Source organism: Petromyzon marinus, chromosome 22 (assembly GCF_048934315.1).
Source record: "Petromyzon marinus isolate PM22_M1 ecotype Great Lakes invasive population chromosome 22, UKy_Petmar_22M1.pri1.0, whole genome shotgun sequence".
In the NCBI taxonomy this organism is placed as follows: Eukaryota; Metazoa; Chordata; class Hyperoartia; order Petromyzontiformes; family Petromyzontidae; genus Petromyzon; species Petromyzon marinus.
The window spans coordinates 21,028,188-21,044,444 of NC_133688.1; positions in this window are offsets into that span (position 1 = coordinate 21,028,188).

A 16,257-nucleotide genomic window follows, 5' to 3' on the forward strand; every position below is an offset into this window, starting at 1 on the left:
GTGCACCGCGCGGGCACGCCTCGAGCGTAGACGGAGCGGGAAGAGATCCCGAGGAGAGGAGGGAGGAGGAGGGGGAGGAGGGAGATAATGAGGGAGGGGAGTTAATGACCACTTGAGAAGGGACTCGCTCCGCCCTCCCACACTAACTCTACCCCCAGCCCATTACGAGCGGGGGTGATGGAGGGGGCAGGCGACCTGGGGGGGGGGGAGCGGTGGGATGGTGGTTGGGGATGGCCACCAGGAGTAACGTGGGAGGATCTTCCCAGTAATTCATAATTAATCGCGGCGATTAAGACATTCTCTGTGGTTTATGCGCAACCACGAATTAATAATAACATCCCGCCAGCATCGCCCACTGCCTCTCACACAGAGCGCAGAGCTATTGAGGTTTATTATTTATTATTGTATTTATGTGTCCACTAGAGCCGCACGGAGTCGCAGGACGAGGAGGCGGCTGCGGCTGCTGCTGCCACATTGGGTGTTTATTTTACGATGTTGTTCATCCAATGAATGATGAGTCGTGTTTATTATTCTTCACGTGGGAAGGAACCAGGAGATAACCCCACGCCTATCCCCGTACAGACGGAATAACCAGCTGGCGACTATCCCACTTGCTGTGCCGCCTTCTACCTGGTGAGCCGGGGCACGCTCCTCCTCGACACCCATGCTCGGGAATGGCACTTTCACACCCCATCTGTGCGATCCACCAACCCTGGCTGCTGCCTCCACGGTACTGGGTTACACAGGCCACGTGCAGCTTGGCCACCACCACGCTGTGCGCACACGGTAGTGCACTGCTTCGACACGGGCTGCCCAACCTCCATCGATTGGCCCTAGCGGACTCCCGTTAACTAGGAAAGTTTGCCGCAAACTCGGGACCAGACTCTGCCTTGTGGAAGAGTTGCGCGAGTTGGGAACGTGTCACGTCCATCGTTATCTTGTGGCCAAGTGCAAATTTAGTGGCACACTGCACGCGCCTGATGACTCGTACACCTCAAATCCACACACCAACACAAAGCTCCCCCGTGTAGCCTTTACCAGACTGTTGGGGCAAGTGATTTTCGCGAGCAGCACCTATGAAGGCCGTCAGGGCACACGAGACGGGGTGGGTGGCCGGCTCCACGCCCGGCCGCTGTTTGTCTCTACAGTGTTTCCACAAGGCGCCAGGTACTCATTTAAGGCTGACTCGACCTAGGGGATCCCCAGGACCCATTCAGACACGCGTCACCTATATTGGCTGTGAGCAGGAATTGGACTCGGGTGGCCGGGTTTCGTGGTGTAGTGCGTTAACCACTGCGCCACCGCTCCCCACAAAAAAAACACCCCACACCCAACACTAAAACGAATCGCACCATCCCGCCCACCTCCCCGAATAAACACCCCCAGCCTCCACACATCGACACAGACCGACACACCCACAGAAAACAAATAGGCAAATGTATCCCGTACAGGCTGCATAGACTGTCGGGGCAAGTGCTCTTAGCGAGCACCTATGAAGGCCCACACAACACACAGACAAGCACTACACACACACACCATTGCACCCTAATTATATCCGCTCCCCACGTGTATGGCGAGCTGGGGATGCTGGGGGAGACTGGGGCTCCGTATTAAGTGACAGCACAGCCGTCACGCACGTGCGCGCGACTCAGCGCTCCGGAACAGTGGGCGGTGGTCAAGACTCGGGACGGATTGGCAGCCAAAGGAGGGAAATTCATCACCCGGAGCACGCGGCCTGCTCTTAATTAGCGCTCATTCCTCGCATGATCGGTGTTTACATTCATACATCAAGTGAGCAATGACTTTTAAGAAAATATATTTTATTTATTTATTCAAATACCCCCCCCCCCGACTTAAAGTATGTGGAAGTGCGCAAAGAAGCACGCTTGGAATTGCACTCCGAGCCAGAGAGGGGAAGGCGTGGAGGGGAGACGGCGCGCGCAGGCCACGGAAGGTGCTGGCCGCGTTGAGCGAAGAGCCACGTGGCCAGGGGAGGCGCAGTGGCGGCGGCGGCGGCCCGTGGTGGGGACTCCCGGCGGAGTTGCAGCCAGAAGCAGGATCCACGCTTTCATCCAGCAGTGGAGAGGATGATGATGATGATCATGACAGGTCTGGTGGCAGTTCAAACAGCAACGCTCCCAACGAGAGACGTAACATTCTAAAGCACTCTTCTTGAGCGTAAACTAATACACCCGCACGCCTTTACTTCCTCCAGAATCTTCTAAATGCAATCCCTGAAGAAGCTCCCAGCACGTGGCGCGAAACGTCCGACATCGTGCCCAAGGCTGCGACCACCCAAACGCACCACGGCGCCGCACAGCAGCGCAGCCGCCAGAATTCGCGCAGCGGAACGCGGCGAAATGAGTTGGCACGTCGAGGTGCCGGGTGGATTGCTCCATCGCACGATGGACCAGCGCGGTGGCTTGGGTGGGCCTTTATCCAGCAGTGGAGCGAGCATGCCTGCTGCTCCTTGTGATGATGGTGATGATGGTTATGACGACTGGGGATGGATATCTGAAGCCGGGAAGCGCTCGCCCCATGTCGCTCCTCGCTCCCAATGGGCGCGCGAGCTCCTTCCCGGCTTCCTCGCTGTTTGTTTTTCTTGTTGCTAAAGGCAGCGGGTGGCTAATGAGGTCAGGGCTCCACCACCAACCCAACCACCAACCCAACCACCACCACAACCACCACTACAACCACCATCAACATAACCACAATCATCACCAGCAGCACCGCCATGCACCACCATCATCATCAAAGCAGAGCTGGAGAGCTCTGGGCGTTACGGGTGCTTTGACCAATCAGAGTTGATTGGCAATTAATTGCTCGCTAATTGCCTGGACACGGCGCTCCCTGCCGCAGCTGCATCAACACCCCGCCGCGTGCTCACGTGCGTTCCCAGGACCCCCCCCCCCATCCCACTCCAGAGCCATGGGGGGTCCCACTCCCCAATGCATAGGGACCCCCCTAGCGACCCCGCTACTCCAGACCCCCCACGAACAGAGGGAGGGGGCTGCTGCCGCTGCTTGTTATTGTTGTTGTTGTTGGTAATAACGGCGTCATTTTACCCAGGAAAACGTCGACGAGTCTCAAGACTCTTTGGGTCAGGAGGGTCCTGCCACACTGGGGGAGGAGAGGGGGCTTGTCCCGTGCTCTTCATGAGTCACAATACGACTTATTGCGTCATCACAACCATCTTCATCAGTAACCATGGTCAATCCACTGCTAGATGAAGGCCTCCCTCATCCACCGCCGACACCTCTCACGACCCTGCGATGTGACGATCCTCCCAGCAGCTGCACGCGAGGAGTCTCCACCATCGCCTCCCATTCCTTGCCCGCATCTTCACTCGCACTCCTTCGACTGCGCTACACAAACTCATCGGCGTGGTCCTGGACAATGCCAGTAAGACAATGCATCAGACATTTGCTTCCTTCCCATATTTGTCTGTCCACATAAACGAAATGTTTTTTTTCCAACAGATCCTTTGGATAACATTACACAGAAGAATTATTATTCACGTAGTAAGGATAATCCCAAGCAGAGCTGGGAGGAGAACGTACAGGAGTGGCGCGGTGAGTTTTGAGTGTGGGATATAATCAGAATCTGTATTTGTACCGAAGGAATCCGATGAGCTATAAAGCTATTTTTCACAGATGTCCAGTAGGGCCGGGTCAGCACATTACGACAACAAACAACACACAAACACGATAGGAGTGCAGAGTATAGCAAAGGTAAACACATCGCTTTATAAAATATACAAATAAAACTAAACTATTTTTATTTTACCAGGTAAGGGCCCCCCCTGAGCTATCATCGTGTGGAAATTTAAAGTAGCAAAAATAATTATCCAAACAATCAAGACGCGTGTTTCTGTTGGCTCGAGCATGGAATGGGAATCGCCATCACATCCCTCGGATCCTGTTACGCAACTCCTCAGCTGGGGGGCGAGCACACGCCCAGGGTGACATGACTTGGGCATGACGCCCCTACTCTCATTACAACATCGTCACAATGCCCTCCACATTCAACGGACTCGCTTCTTACGCGTCACCAGCGCCCGAGTCGAACCCAGAGCGGCGTCTTCCAGTGCAGGCCACGCGTCTTCTCACTGCGGGGGGAGGGAGGGAGGGGGGCCCTCGGTGTGCGTGGCGGCGACTCCTCTGCGCCGACTCGAGCGGGTTGTTGTTGTTTCGTCCAGTGGTCATGCTGTTGGTGTTCGGCACCAAGTCCGGAGCTTGTTCGGGAACTGAATTCAGGCCCTTCTTATCTCGTCACAACGGTGCTCAACCAACATGGAACACAACAACTCCACACAGTCGTCAAAGACGCCGTGTGGTCTTAACAATGTTTACTAACAATGTAAATAGGCGACGTTTTGGGCAATGGTCCCTTTTCTCTCTGGCCTCTGTGCTGCGAAGAAAGGGCATTGCCACGTGATTGGTTATCTTTACACAGATCTCCACTTCACCAGTACGCAGTGACCAGCGTGGTGAAGTATGGTCGTGTGGTCAAACAGCCGTCACGACCCGCACGGCGTGGAGGAGGGGGGGAAGAGGCCGTCATCCGGCAGTGGATAGACAAAGGCGCTGCGCGTGGACACGTGGTGATGTGGTTGTGATGAGGGTTGTGATGTGTTTGCGATGAGGGTGGTGATGTGTTTGTGATGAGGGTGGTGATGCGTTTGTGATGAGGGTGGTGATGTGGTGGTGATGTGTTTGTGATGAGGGTGGTGATGTGTTTGTGATGAGGGTGGTGATGTGTTTGTGATGAGGGTGGTGATGTGTTTGTGATGAGGGTGGTGATGTGGTGGTGATGAGGGTGGTGATGTGTTTGTGATGAGGGTGGTGATGTGATTGTGATGAGGGTGGTGATGTGTTTGTGATGAGGGTGGTGATGTGGTTGTGATGAGGGTGGTGATGTGTTTGTGATGAGGGTGGTGATGTGGTGGTGATGAGGGTGGTGATGTGGTTGTGATGAGGGTGGTGATGTGGTTGTGATGAGGGTGGTGATGTGTTTGTGATGAGGGTGGTGATGTGGTGGTGATGAGGGTGGTGATGTGGTGGTGATGAGGGTGGTGATGTGTTTGTGATGAGGGTGGTGATGTGTTTGTGATGAGGGTGGTGATGTGTTTGTGATGAGGGTGGTGATGTGTTTGTGATCAGGGTGGTGATGTGTTTGTGATAAGGGTGGTGATGTGTTTGTGATGAGGGTGGTGATGTGTTTGTGATGAGGGTGGTGATGTGTTTGTGATGAGGGTGGTGATGTCTTTGTGATGAGGGTGGTGATGGGTTTGTGATGAGGGTGGTGATGTGTTTGTGATGAGGGTGGTGATGTGTTTGTGATGAGGGTGGTGATGTGTTTGTGATGAGGGTGGTGATGTGTTTGTGATGAGGGTGGTGATGTGTTTGTGATGAGGGTGGTGATGTGTTTGTGATGAGGGTGGTGATGTGTTTGTGATGAGGGTGGTGATGTGTATGTGATGAGGGTGGTGATGTGGTTGTGATGAGGGTGGTGATGTGGTTGTGATGAGGGTGGTGATGTGGTTGTGATGAGGGTGGTGATGTGGTTGTGATGAGGGTGGTGATGTGTTTGTGATGAGGGTGGTGATGTGGTTGTGATGAGGGTGGTGATGTGGTTGTGATGAGGGTGGTGATGTTTTTGTGATGAGGGTGGTGATGTGTTTGTGATGAGGGTGGTGCTGTGTTTGTGATGAGGGTGGTGATGTGTTTGTGATGAGGGTGGTGATGTGTTTGTGATGAGGGTGGTGATGTGGTTGTGATGAGGGTGGTGATGTGTTCGTGATGCGGGTGGTGATGTGGTTGTGATGAGGGTGGTGATGTGTTTGTGATGAGGGTGGTGATGTGGTTGTGATGAGGGTGGTGATGTGTTTGTGATGAGGGTTGTGATGTGTTTGTTTTGATTGGCTCCTCCCCTCATGGCATATATGTCCACCACAGGGGCTAAACGGGGGCTCTGGACGGGTGCGAGGGGCTGGTAGCCCCTCCACCTTCAATTAATTACCACGAAACCACGAATTAAACTGAAATATGTAACTAATAAGCTTGTGCCGGAGGCCCCGGGGGGCCAGGCGTCTATGACGTCTCCTGGCCAAACCCCAATTGGCGGAGCCAGGAGATTGAATACCTACCCTTGGGGCTACTCCAGAAACAACGAAAAGCCACTACGGGTGGCCACGTGGAATGTTCGAACGCTCACTGCAGAGGAGAGGCTGCCACTCCTCTGTCGGGAGCTGGACCGGTACCGCCTGGATCTATGCGGCATTCAGGAGGTCCGGTGGACCGGCTCTGGCTCCTGCCACCATGAGGGGTGGACAGTCCTCTACTCGGGGCAGCAGACTGCCAAACAACAGGGTGTGGGTCTTCTTTTGAACAAAAGAATGAAGGGGGCGTGGGAGCGTGGCGGTGAGGTGTGGGAAGCTGTAAGCCCCAGGCTACTTTGGGCTCGCCTTCCCATCAACCGGAGGCGAGGAATGGTGGTCGTGGTTACTTATGCCCCCACCGAAGATGAACATCCGTGGAGGGATGCAGGCAAAGCCGATGAGTCAGATGCCTTCTATGACCTTGTGTCACAGGTGCTGGCTAAAGTGGCCCCTCGGGATAGAGTCATCATGTTGGGTGACTTCAATGCCCGAGTTGGTCATGATGCTGGCACCTGGTCTGGAGTGATTGAAGGGCATGGGCCAGATCAGCTCAATAACAACGGTAGGAGGCTGCTAGATTTTTGTGCAGCCCATGGGCTTGTAATTACCAACACGCTGTTCCGGCATCGGCGCATCCACACAACATCATGGATGCATGCCGGGTCCAAGCAAGAACATCTGCTGGACTACATAGTGACGGACCAGCGAATGCGAGCCCATGTCCTTGACACCAGGACCTACCGTGGAGCTGATCTGCCCTCTGACCATCGACTAGTCATCTGTAAGATGCGCCTGCCATTCTTCCACTCCGGTGGTGGGTGTACACCCAGGACCCCATTCCAACATAAAGTGGCCTGGTCTCAGTTATCTGATGAAAGTTGCAAGCGAGAATTTCATCATCGCTTGCGGCTGAGATTGGCATCGCCCCCGACTCCTCCTGATGTCGAGGGTAAATGGGCGAGGTTTAGGACTGTGACTCATGCAGCTGCAATGGCTGCTTTGGGTACGCGGTCCAGACCTCCCCAGAGACCCTGGCTGACAGAGGAGGTGTTCAGGATGGTTGAGAAAAAGCGACAGGCCCACTGTCATCGGCTACAGAATCCCACGTCAGAGAATGAGGAGGTTTACCGCAGCCTTCGCTCGGAGGTTCGGAGAGCCGTGAGGCGCTGCAAGGATGGGTGGTGGTCGCGGGTTGCTGAGGAGATGGAGTCTGCCTCAGTGGCCCGTGATCACAAATCTCTATTTAACTCCATCAAAAAAGTAACCTGCAGCGCCACACCTATTACCATCATTAGGGGAAAAAACGGTGATCCAATCTCTGACCCCCAGGAACAGGTTCGCAGATTTGCTGAGCATTTCTGTGAGGTCCTGGGGGAGGGAAAATCCCTCAGCCAGGAAAACATCGTGGCACAAAGTGAGGATGACCCTGCTGAGGCTGCGGTGCCACAAATATTGGAAGAAGTCACCCCCTGTGAGTGGCTGGCTGAGGTGCCATCTGCTGAGGAAGTATTGAAGGCGATCCGGAGTCTGAGACCAGGAAAGGCAGCGGGCAGAGATGATCTCCCAAGCGAAATGCTGAGGGAGGATTTCGTTTGTGCACAGACTGCCCTATATTACATCATAACAACGGTCTGGACCACTGGACGGGTTCCGCAGGATTGGAAGGATGCCCTGATGGTCCCCCTTTTTAAGATGGGGGACCGCACAGACTGTATCAACTACAGGGGCATCTCACTCCTCAGTGTGCCGGGAAAGGTCCTGGCAAGGATTATTCAGCATCGCGTTGCCAGGCACGCTGAGGAGAGGCTTGCGGAGCCCCAATGCGGTTTCAGGAAAGGGCGGTCCTGCGCAGATGCCATATTTTCTGTCCGTCTGCTACAGCAGAGGTATAGGGAATTCCAACAAGACCTACATCTCTGCTTTATTGACCTGGTCAAGGCCTATGATACCATCAGTAGGCCTGGGCTCTGGGTTGTTCTTCGTGCTTTTGGAGTAGCTGACCCTCTGCTCACGATCATTAAGGACCTTCATGATGGTGAGCGGGCCCAGGTAAAACTACGTGGCCGTGAGTCAGAGCCATTCCCTGTACACCTTGGGGTGCGACAGGTATGTCCTCTGGCTCCCACATTATTTAACATCTATTTTGACCACGTAGTTCGTGAAGCCTTCAATAGCTGTACCGGGGGAATCTCCATATGGTACAGATATAATGGGAGGCTGATCGATACCCGGGTGCGGTCAAGGGATGGCTCCCTATTGCTCAACCACGTTATGTATGCTGATGATTTGGTAATAGCTGCTCATTCAGAGGAGAAGTTGGAGACGCTGCTTCTGAGACTGGAGCGTGCCACTAAGAGGTGGGGCCTTACCATCAGCCCCACCAAAACTAAGCACCTGCCTGGGTATTTTGTACCATCGGACACTCCACCCCCACAACTCCCAATCGGTGATGGGGCAGTTGTGGAGAGAGTGGAGAGTTTCCCATACCTGGGCAGTGTGCTTAAGACTGGCTCCAGTTTAACAGCAGAGGTCTCACTCCGAATCAGTCGAGCGGCAATATCTTTTCATCGGTTGCGTAACGCTGTGTGGAAGCTACCTGGTCTGTCGCTCCGCACTAAGCTTCAGGTCTTCTCGGCCACGGTCATTCCCTCCCTTCTCTACGCTTGCGAAACGTGGACCCCCCTAATGGAACATCTTCGCCGGTTAGAAACATTTAGGCTGGCCTGCCTACTATCCATCCTGGGTTTAACCAGACTGGATTATGTGAGGAGCTCACAAATCCTTGAAATATCTGGGCAAGGTCCCATCAATGAGCTCCTCCGGCGGGGAAGGCTGCGATGGCTGGGTCATGTAGCCTGCATGCCCAGCCACCGCCTGCCGAAACAGCTTTTGTTCGGCCGGATTGAGGGGTCTAAGCGGGCGGAGCATGGGCTAGAGAAGAGATGGAGTGATGTGGTACAGGAGGACGTGGAGCTGAGTGGACTTGCCGATGAATGGTACCAGTGGTGTCAAGATCGGCCTCTGTGGAGGAGGCTCGTGAAGGACGCTACTGGGCATTTGGAGGTAGTCGCCCTCCAACAACAACGGAGGGCGGAGGTGCGATGCTCACAACAACGAGCGGAGCGCCGGGTGGCTAAAGCACAGCAGGTTGGCACAGTAGGGGGCACAGGTGGTGCATCAGCCAGTCATGTCAGTCAGTCGACCCGTGGCACCTGAGTCTGCCCCGTGACCTCCTGCCAGCGGGCGTTCGACACTTCACGTGGCCTCAGGGTGCACATAGCCTGGCACAAGCGTCGTGGTGACGTCACCGCCACTTAGTGGCGAATGGCGGTTGTTGTTGTTGTTGATGTGATTGTGATGAGGGTGGTAATGCGTTTGTGATGAGGGTGGTGATGTGTTTGTGATGAGGGTGGTGATGTGTTTGTGATGAGGGTGGTGATGTGTTTGTGATGAGGGTGGTGATGTGGTTGTGATGAGGGTGGTGATGTGTTTGTGATGAGGGTGGTGATGTGTTTGTTGGGGTATGACAGGGATGTCCTCTGGCTCCCACATTATTTATCATCTATTTTGACCACGTAGTTCGTGAAGCCTTCAATAGCTGTACCGGGGAAATCTCCATATGGTACAGATATAATGGGAGGCTGATTGATGCCCGGGCTCGGTCAAGGGATGACTCCCTATTGCTCAACCACCTTATGCATGCCGATGATTTGGTAATAGCTGGGCATTCAGAGGAGGAGTTGGAGACGCTGCTGTTGAGACTGGAGCGTGCTACTAAGGGATGGGGCCTTACCATCAGCCCCACCAAAACTAAGCTCCTGCCTGGGTAGTTTATACCATCGGACACTCCACCCCCACAACTCCCAATCGGTGATGGAGCAGTTGTGGAGACAGTGGAGAGTTTCCCATACCTGGGAAGTGTGCTTATGACCGGCTCCAGTTTAACAGCAGAGGTCTCACTCCGAATCAATCGAGCGGCAATATCTTTTCATCGGTTGCGTAACGCTGTGTGGAAGATACCTGGTCTGTTGCTCCGCACTAAGCTTCAGGTCTTCTCGGCCACGGTCATTCCCTCCCTTCTCTTCGCTTGCGAAACGTGGACCCCCCTAATGGAACATCTTCGTCGGTTAGAAACATTTAGGCTGGCCTGCCTACGATCCACCCTGGGTTTAACTAGGCTGGATTGTGTGAGGAGCTCACAAATCCTTGAAAGATCTGGGCAAGGTCCCATCGGTGAGCTCCTCCGGCAGGCAAGGCTGCGTTGGCTGGGTCATGTAGCCCACATGTCCAGCCACCGCATGCCGAAACAGCTTTTGTTCGGCCGGATTGAGGGGGCTAAACGGGCGCGGCACGGGATAGAGAAGAGATGGAGTGATGTGGTACAGGAGGACGTGGAGCTGAGTGGACTTGCCGATTACTGGTACCAGCGGTGTCAAGATCGGCCTCTGTGGAGGAGGTTCGTCGAGGTAGTCGCCATCCAACAACAACGGAGGGCGGAGGAGCGACGCTCACAACAACGAGCGGAGCGCCGGGTGGCTAAAGCACAGCAGGTTGGCACAGTAGGGGGCACAGGTGGTGCATCAGCCAGTCATCTCAGTCAGTCGACCCGTGGCACCTGGGTCTGCCCCGTGACCTCCTGCCAGCGGGCGTTCGACACTCCACGTGGCCTCAAGGTGCACATGGCCTGGCACAAGCGTCGTGGTGACGTCACCGCCACTTAGTGGCAAATGGCGGTTGTTGTTGATGTGTTTGTGATGAGGGTGGTGATGTGGTTGTGATGAAGGTGGTGATGTGGTTGTGATGAGGGTGGTGATGTGGTTGTGATGAGGGTGGGAAACGATAGTGTAGCAGTTAGCGCGCTGCGCTATGAACCTGGCGACCCGGGATCGATTCCCGCTCATGGCCAACACCAGTGACGATTATCTGAACCGGTGCCGGGCCTCCCCAAGGTCGACTCAGCCTCAAATGAGTACCTGGTGCGGTGTGTAAACATTGCCACTAGGGAGACAAAGGCGGTCGGGCGTGGTGCTGGCCACCCACCCCCTCGTGTACCGTTCCGGCCTTCATAGGTGCTCGCTAACAGCACTTGCCCCTACAGTCTGTTAAGGCTATACGGGGGATCTTTGTCTTTGAGGGTGGTGATATGGCGATGTGGTTGTGTGGAGCGGTGGTGTAGTGGTTAGCGCACTGCACTACGAACCTGACTACCCAGGTTTGATTCCCGCTCACAGCTAACACCAGTGACGAGGATTTGCACCGGTCCTGGGTCTACACTCGGTTGACTCCACCTGGTGCGGTGGGAGACAAAGGCGGCCGGGGGTGGTACTGGCCACCCCCCCCCCCTTTCGTGTGTCGTGGCCGCCTTTCTATGTGCTCACCAACAGCACTTGCCCGAACAGGCTGTTAAGGCTACACGGGGGATCTTTGTCCTTGTGATGTCCTCCCCGCTGAAACCCGACCACACTGACCCCGAGGCCCTCCCCCCGAATGCCTTTGAAGAGAGAAGAGAGTCCTTTAGCAGCGCCGGGTCAATTAGCCCTTAATGAGCTCCGCTCAGCGCCAACTGATCATCCATTACAGCCACTGCGGAATGAGCGGGGAGTGGGGCGCGGAGTGGGGGGGGGGCAGAGAAAACGATGAGAAGGGTCAGAAGAACCATGACAAATGCGGCTTGGATTTTGAAATCCAGGCCGCATTTTTCATAGTCCAGTCCGGTTGTGGCATCCAGGTCAAGTTTTGAGATTTAGGCCGCGATTTGTGAGCCAGTCCAGGTTTAGTGATTAGTTTGCTGTCCCCCCCCCCCGCACCTCCGATTAGCACTGTTGGAGAGGTTCAACATAGATAGTGGTGCAGGTGCGGTTTGAGGAATCCAATCCGCATTGATATGCTCCATGCCAGGTTTTGTGATCCAACAAGTGCAACTCGAGTCGACCGAGTTGGCTGTCCGTGGAATCGAAGTCCGAATAGGGTTTCGCGATTCAGGACGGGTTTTGAGATCCAATCCAAATTTTTGGATCCACGCCGAGTTTTGATATCCACACCAGGTTTGGAGATCCAGTCCTGGTTCCGAGGGATCCAGTCGGGGTTTTGAAATCGAGCTGCTGCTCACGCGGGACGGAACCACGCTCATCTCATCTTCATGGGCTCTAAGCCAGTCGTGGAAATTCCACACTCCCATGGCGGGTGCAAGCAATTCCATAGAATGACCACTTAATATCAACACAGAGTGGTTCTAGTTCATCTCCCTGTGTCGACCGCATAGGGATAATGATGATGCTAATAATTACGGATTATGATGATTCATGTTTGGATGTTCATTATGATTATACATGTAGTGACATAGAATGGATCACTACGGCGCGTAGTGCTGGGTACAATAGAATAAGTAAATATGGGTGTAGCCGCCAGCACAGCATGTAATGCCACGCAGTGCGTCGCTAGGGTGCGTGGTGTTGACTGCTGGCAGAGAGGGGCATGTGGGGACGCGTCACTTCGGACGGCAGGCAAAGCACGTGATGGGCTGGGGTGAAGGATGTAGGGCAAATGTGACCGAGGGGACATGGGGAGCATGGCCCAGGACCTTCTGGAGGGTTCCAGGAGGGGGCGTGGCTAAGGGCGGAGCCGGGCAGGTGGCACATGGAGGTCGGCGCAGGACCTCCTGGAAGGTTCGAGAAGGGGGCGTGCCCGAGGGCGAAGCAAGGCCACGTTGAGGGGCATGAAAGGGAAGCCCCGAGGCTGAATCGGGGCTGTCTACAGGTGGAATGGAACCCGAGGTGCTACATCTCCATCTCCGGCGTCGTGGGTTAGACAGCATGTTGGCTGCTCTGACCCGTCATTAATGATCTCGTGTGTGAACAGTGTGTAAGATATATACCTACTATAATCACCCAGGAATGTCTGTCCTTAACGCTAGTGACGTCACTCCACATCGACCAGCCCCCCTCATTCATGTTCATGAGCAGGTGACGTCCTCCAAATGGACACCCCCCCACTCCTCATTAATAATCATGAGCGGGTGACGTCACTCAATATGGAGTACTCCCCCCCTCTCACTAATAATCATGCGCAAGTGACGTCACTCCACATCGACCAGCCCCCCTCATGAATAATCATACGCAAGTGACGTCACTCCACCTGGGGGGGGGGGCGAGGCGCCTCCTCCCCCTCCTCGGCGTCAACTTACTCACTGCAGAGGCGGAAACCTCACGTCACGTGATCTCCGTGACGCTGTTGAGACATCAAAGTAAAAGGTCGTCGTGATGAACAAGGGATTATAACCTGTAAATGAAATAAGTCTGTGTCACCACGCCCTTACAAAGTGCACACGCATTGATGCAATATCACGTCGCGCTCTGCTTTTCGCTTGCAAGTTTCAGATTTACTGCAATAAACCCGTCCCCGGACGGGTTAAAGGCGAGTTGTGCAGAATGAACTTTATTGCCTCCTAAAATAATATCTCAGAAGTGACTCACTACACATGTTTGGATAAAGTTCATGATGATGATTCATGTTTGGATAAAGTTCATGATGATGATTCATGTTGGGATGTTCATCATGATGGTTCATGTTGGGATGATGTTCATTGTGATGATTCATGTTTGGATGATGTTCATTATGATGATTTATGTTGCTGCCGATGATAATCCCACTGCTTATATTTCTGCGGCTGATCATACTTCTGCTGATGATTACACCCCTGATGATGATACTTCTTCTGTTGATGATGCTGCTGGTGCTTTGATCTCTTGACTGTTCCGACTGTCATTCGTGGGAGACGCGGAGTCAGGATGTGAGGATCGCACGCGCATGTGCGGAGCCATCAGAACCCCCCCACCTCGCGAGGCCCTCCTCGAGCCCACCGCCCCTCCCCTCCCCCTCGACCCGTCCCCCCCTCCCCGCCCATCATTACAGCCGCTCCACAGGGGGGGGGGTACTCCTGCTAAACATTTTCTCTCTCCTTACATCATAATCAGCCCCGTCCTCTGTAGCCCAGCAGCAGCAGCAGCATCATCAGCGAATCTACACCACCATCATCACTGCCACTCCCAGAGACTGGCCACTACTTACCCTCCTCTCCCACCCCTTCCCCCATATCCCCCATATCCCCCCCACCTCCCGAATTCCCACCGCACCGCTAATTACCACAATAATCATGCAATTTACTTTTCCAGAGAGGCTCCACTTAGCGGTGACAGCGCCGCTGCCGTCGCATCAGCAGCAACAGATCCATCGTTGTACTGAACTTCTACGCTCCTCTCGCCGTCCCCAACTGGCACTGATCAGCGTGGTGAAGTATGGTCATATAGCCCCCCACGACCCACACTGCAGGCGCGGGGAGGCCTTCATCCAGCAGTGGGTTGACAAAAGCTCTGAAGCGTAATCTTTTCCGTGATGTTTGTCATTAATCCAGGCGTTGTTGTTGTGATGCTGCTGCTGCGTTGGCAGTGGTGTACAACCAAACAACAACAACCACTCAACGCGTTTCTCAACTACAGCGGGGGGGGGGGGGGGGCTCTACAAAAAATGAAACAAACACAATAGGCGACGTTTCGGACAACGGCCCTTCTTCATAGACAGCAGAGAGATGGGCATTTTACAAAAGGTCGGGCAAAAACATGTGGCCACGTGGAACTCACCCATCACCTGCCCGCATTGACCAGCGTGGTGAAGTATGGTCAAATAACACCGGTAAGCAACACGGGGCGTGGAGATGTCTTGACTCGTCCAGGAGTGGATTGGTACTGGGTTGAATAGGGGCTGTACCGCTACGCGTTGTTGTTGTCCGACGTTTCTCTAAACATCGGCCACTGTTGTCCTCTCTCTCCGTCGTCCCCCCCCCTCACCCACGCTCCCGCCCTGCCCCCGGCAGTGCGCGATGATTCGTGGATCGCGACTGATCGAGGGAATCTCTCATCACGATCAGCACCATCAGCACCATCAAGAGCAGCAGCAGCACGATCAGCAGCACGATCAGCACCATCGAGAGTAGCAGCAGCAGCATCACAATCAGCAGCACGATCAGCACCATCAGCACCATCAGCAACATTTGAACGGCAGGCTGGTGGTGCAATACAAACAGCAGTGCCTCGCAGCAAGGAGAGAGGCTGAGTCGTGCGCCTCTCTGTGTGCAGTCCGTACGTTCTCTCTCTCTCTCTCCCCCCTTGGTCTGCCTGGGCTTCCTCCAGTACCTCTGGTTTCCAGCCAGAGCGAGAACACACCGACATGCGATGTCACCGGTGTTGGACAAAGACCTCCACAAAACTGACAAAAATCACTCAGTCGGGATCACACAGCAGCAGTAGCAGCAGCAACATCGCCCCCCCCCCCCATCCTGCGACAACTTGGCAGGGGCCTCCTGAGAAAGTGACGAGACTCAGTGAGGCTCTCCTCGCTAAGCAAGTGGAATCGTCATCATCACGGCCACTCAGCGGCTCCTCCTGCCACACGGAGCGCAGAGGAGCCGCCCACAGACTCCCCGGACCTGCACGTTCATGACCCATTGAGCTGGCGCTGTGACCTCTTGATTGAGGATCGTGACCCCATTAATCGGTCGTTGCAGCATCTAGAGGTCACCTTCATCGTCCCACCCCCCCCCCCCGAGCTGCCGCTGAGGGGGGGGGGGGTCCCACTGGGCTCCACCGAATCCCTGCACTCGAGAGAGGCGTCGTGGCGTCTAAATTGTTGTCTCGCCTCACGCCGGCCCCAGCTCAGCCCTCGTCTCCACAGGTGACTCCGAGTCGCCTGAAATAAACCCCCAGATCCCCAGAATCTCCACGGACCCCCAACAAGGTCCCAAGACCCCAATCCCCACCTCCTGACCCCTACACCGGGATCCAAACCCCCCGCATTCTGGTCCCTGGACCCCGGTCACCGTTCCCTCGATCGATACCCTATACCCCAGATCTCCGCACCCCCGAACCCCCCCCAGCAGAACCCCCTTAATGGGGGCTCATCCCCTCTCCCTTCCGCTCCCCGCCCCCCATCTCACAATTCTTCTCCCTGTGGCTGAGAATGGCGGCGAGCGGGGTTCCCACTCTCGCATGCCAGAACGCCCCCCCCCCTCTCGCTACTCTCTCACGACCCCCCCCCACCCCCTC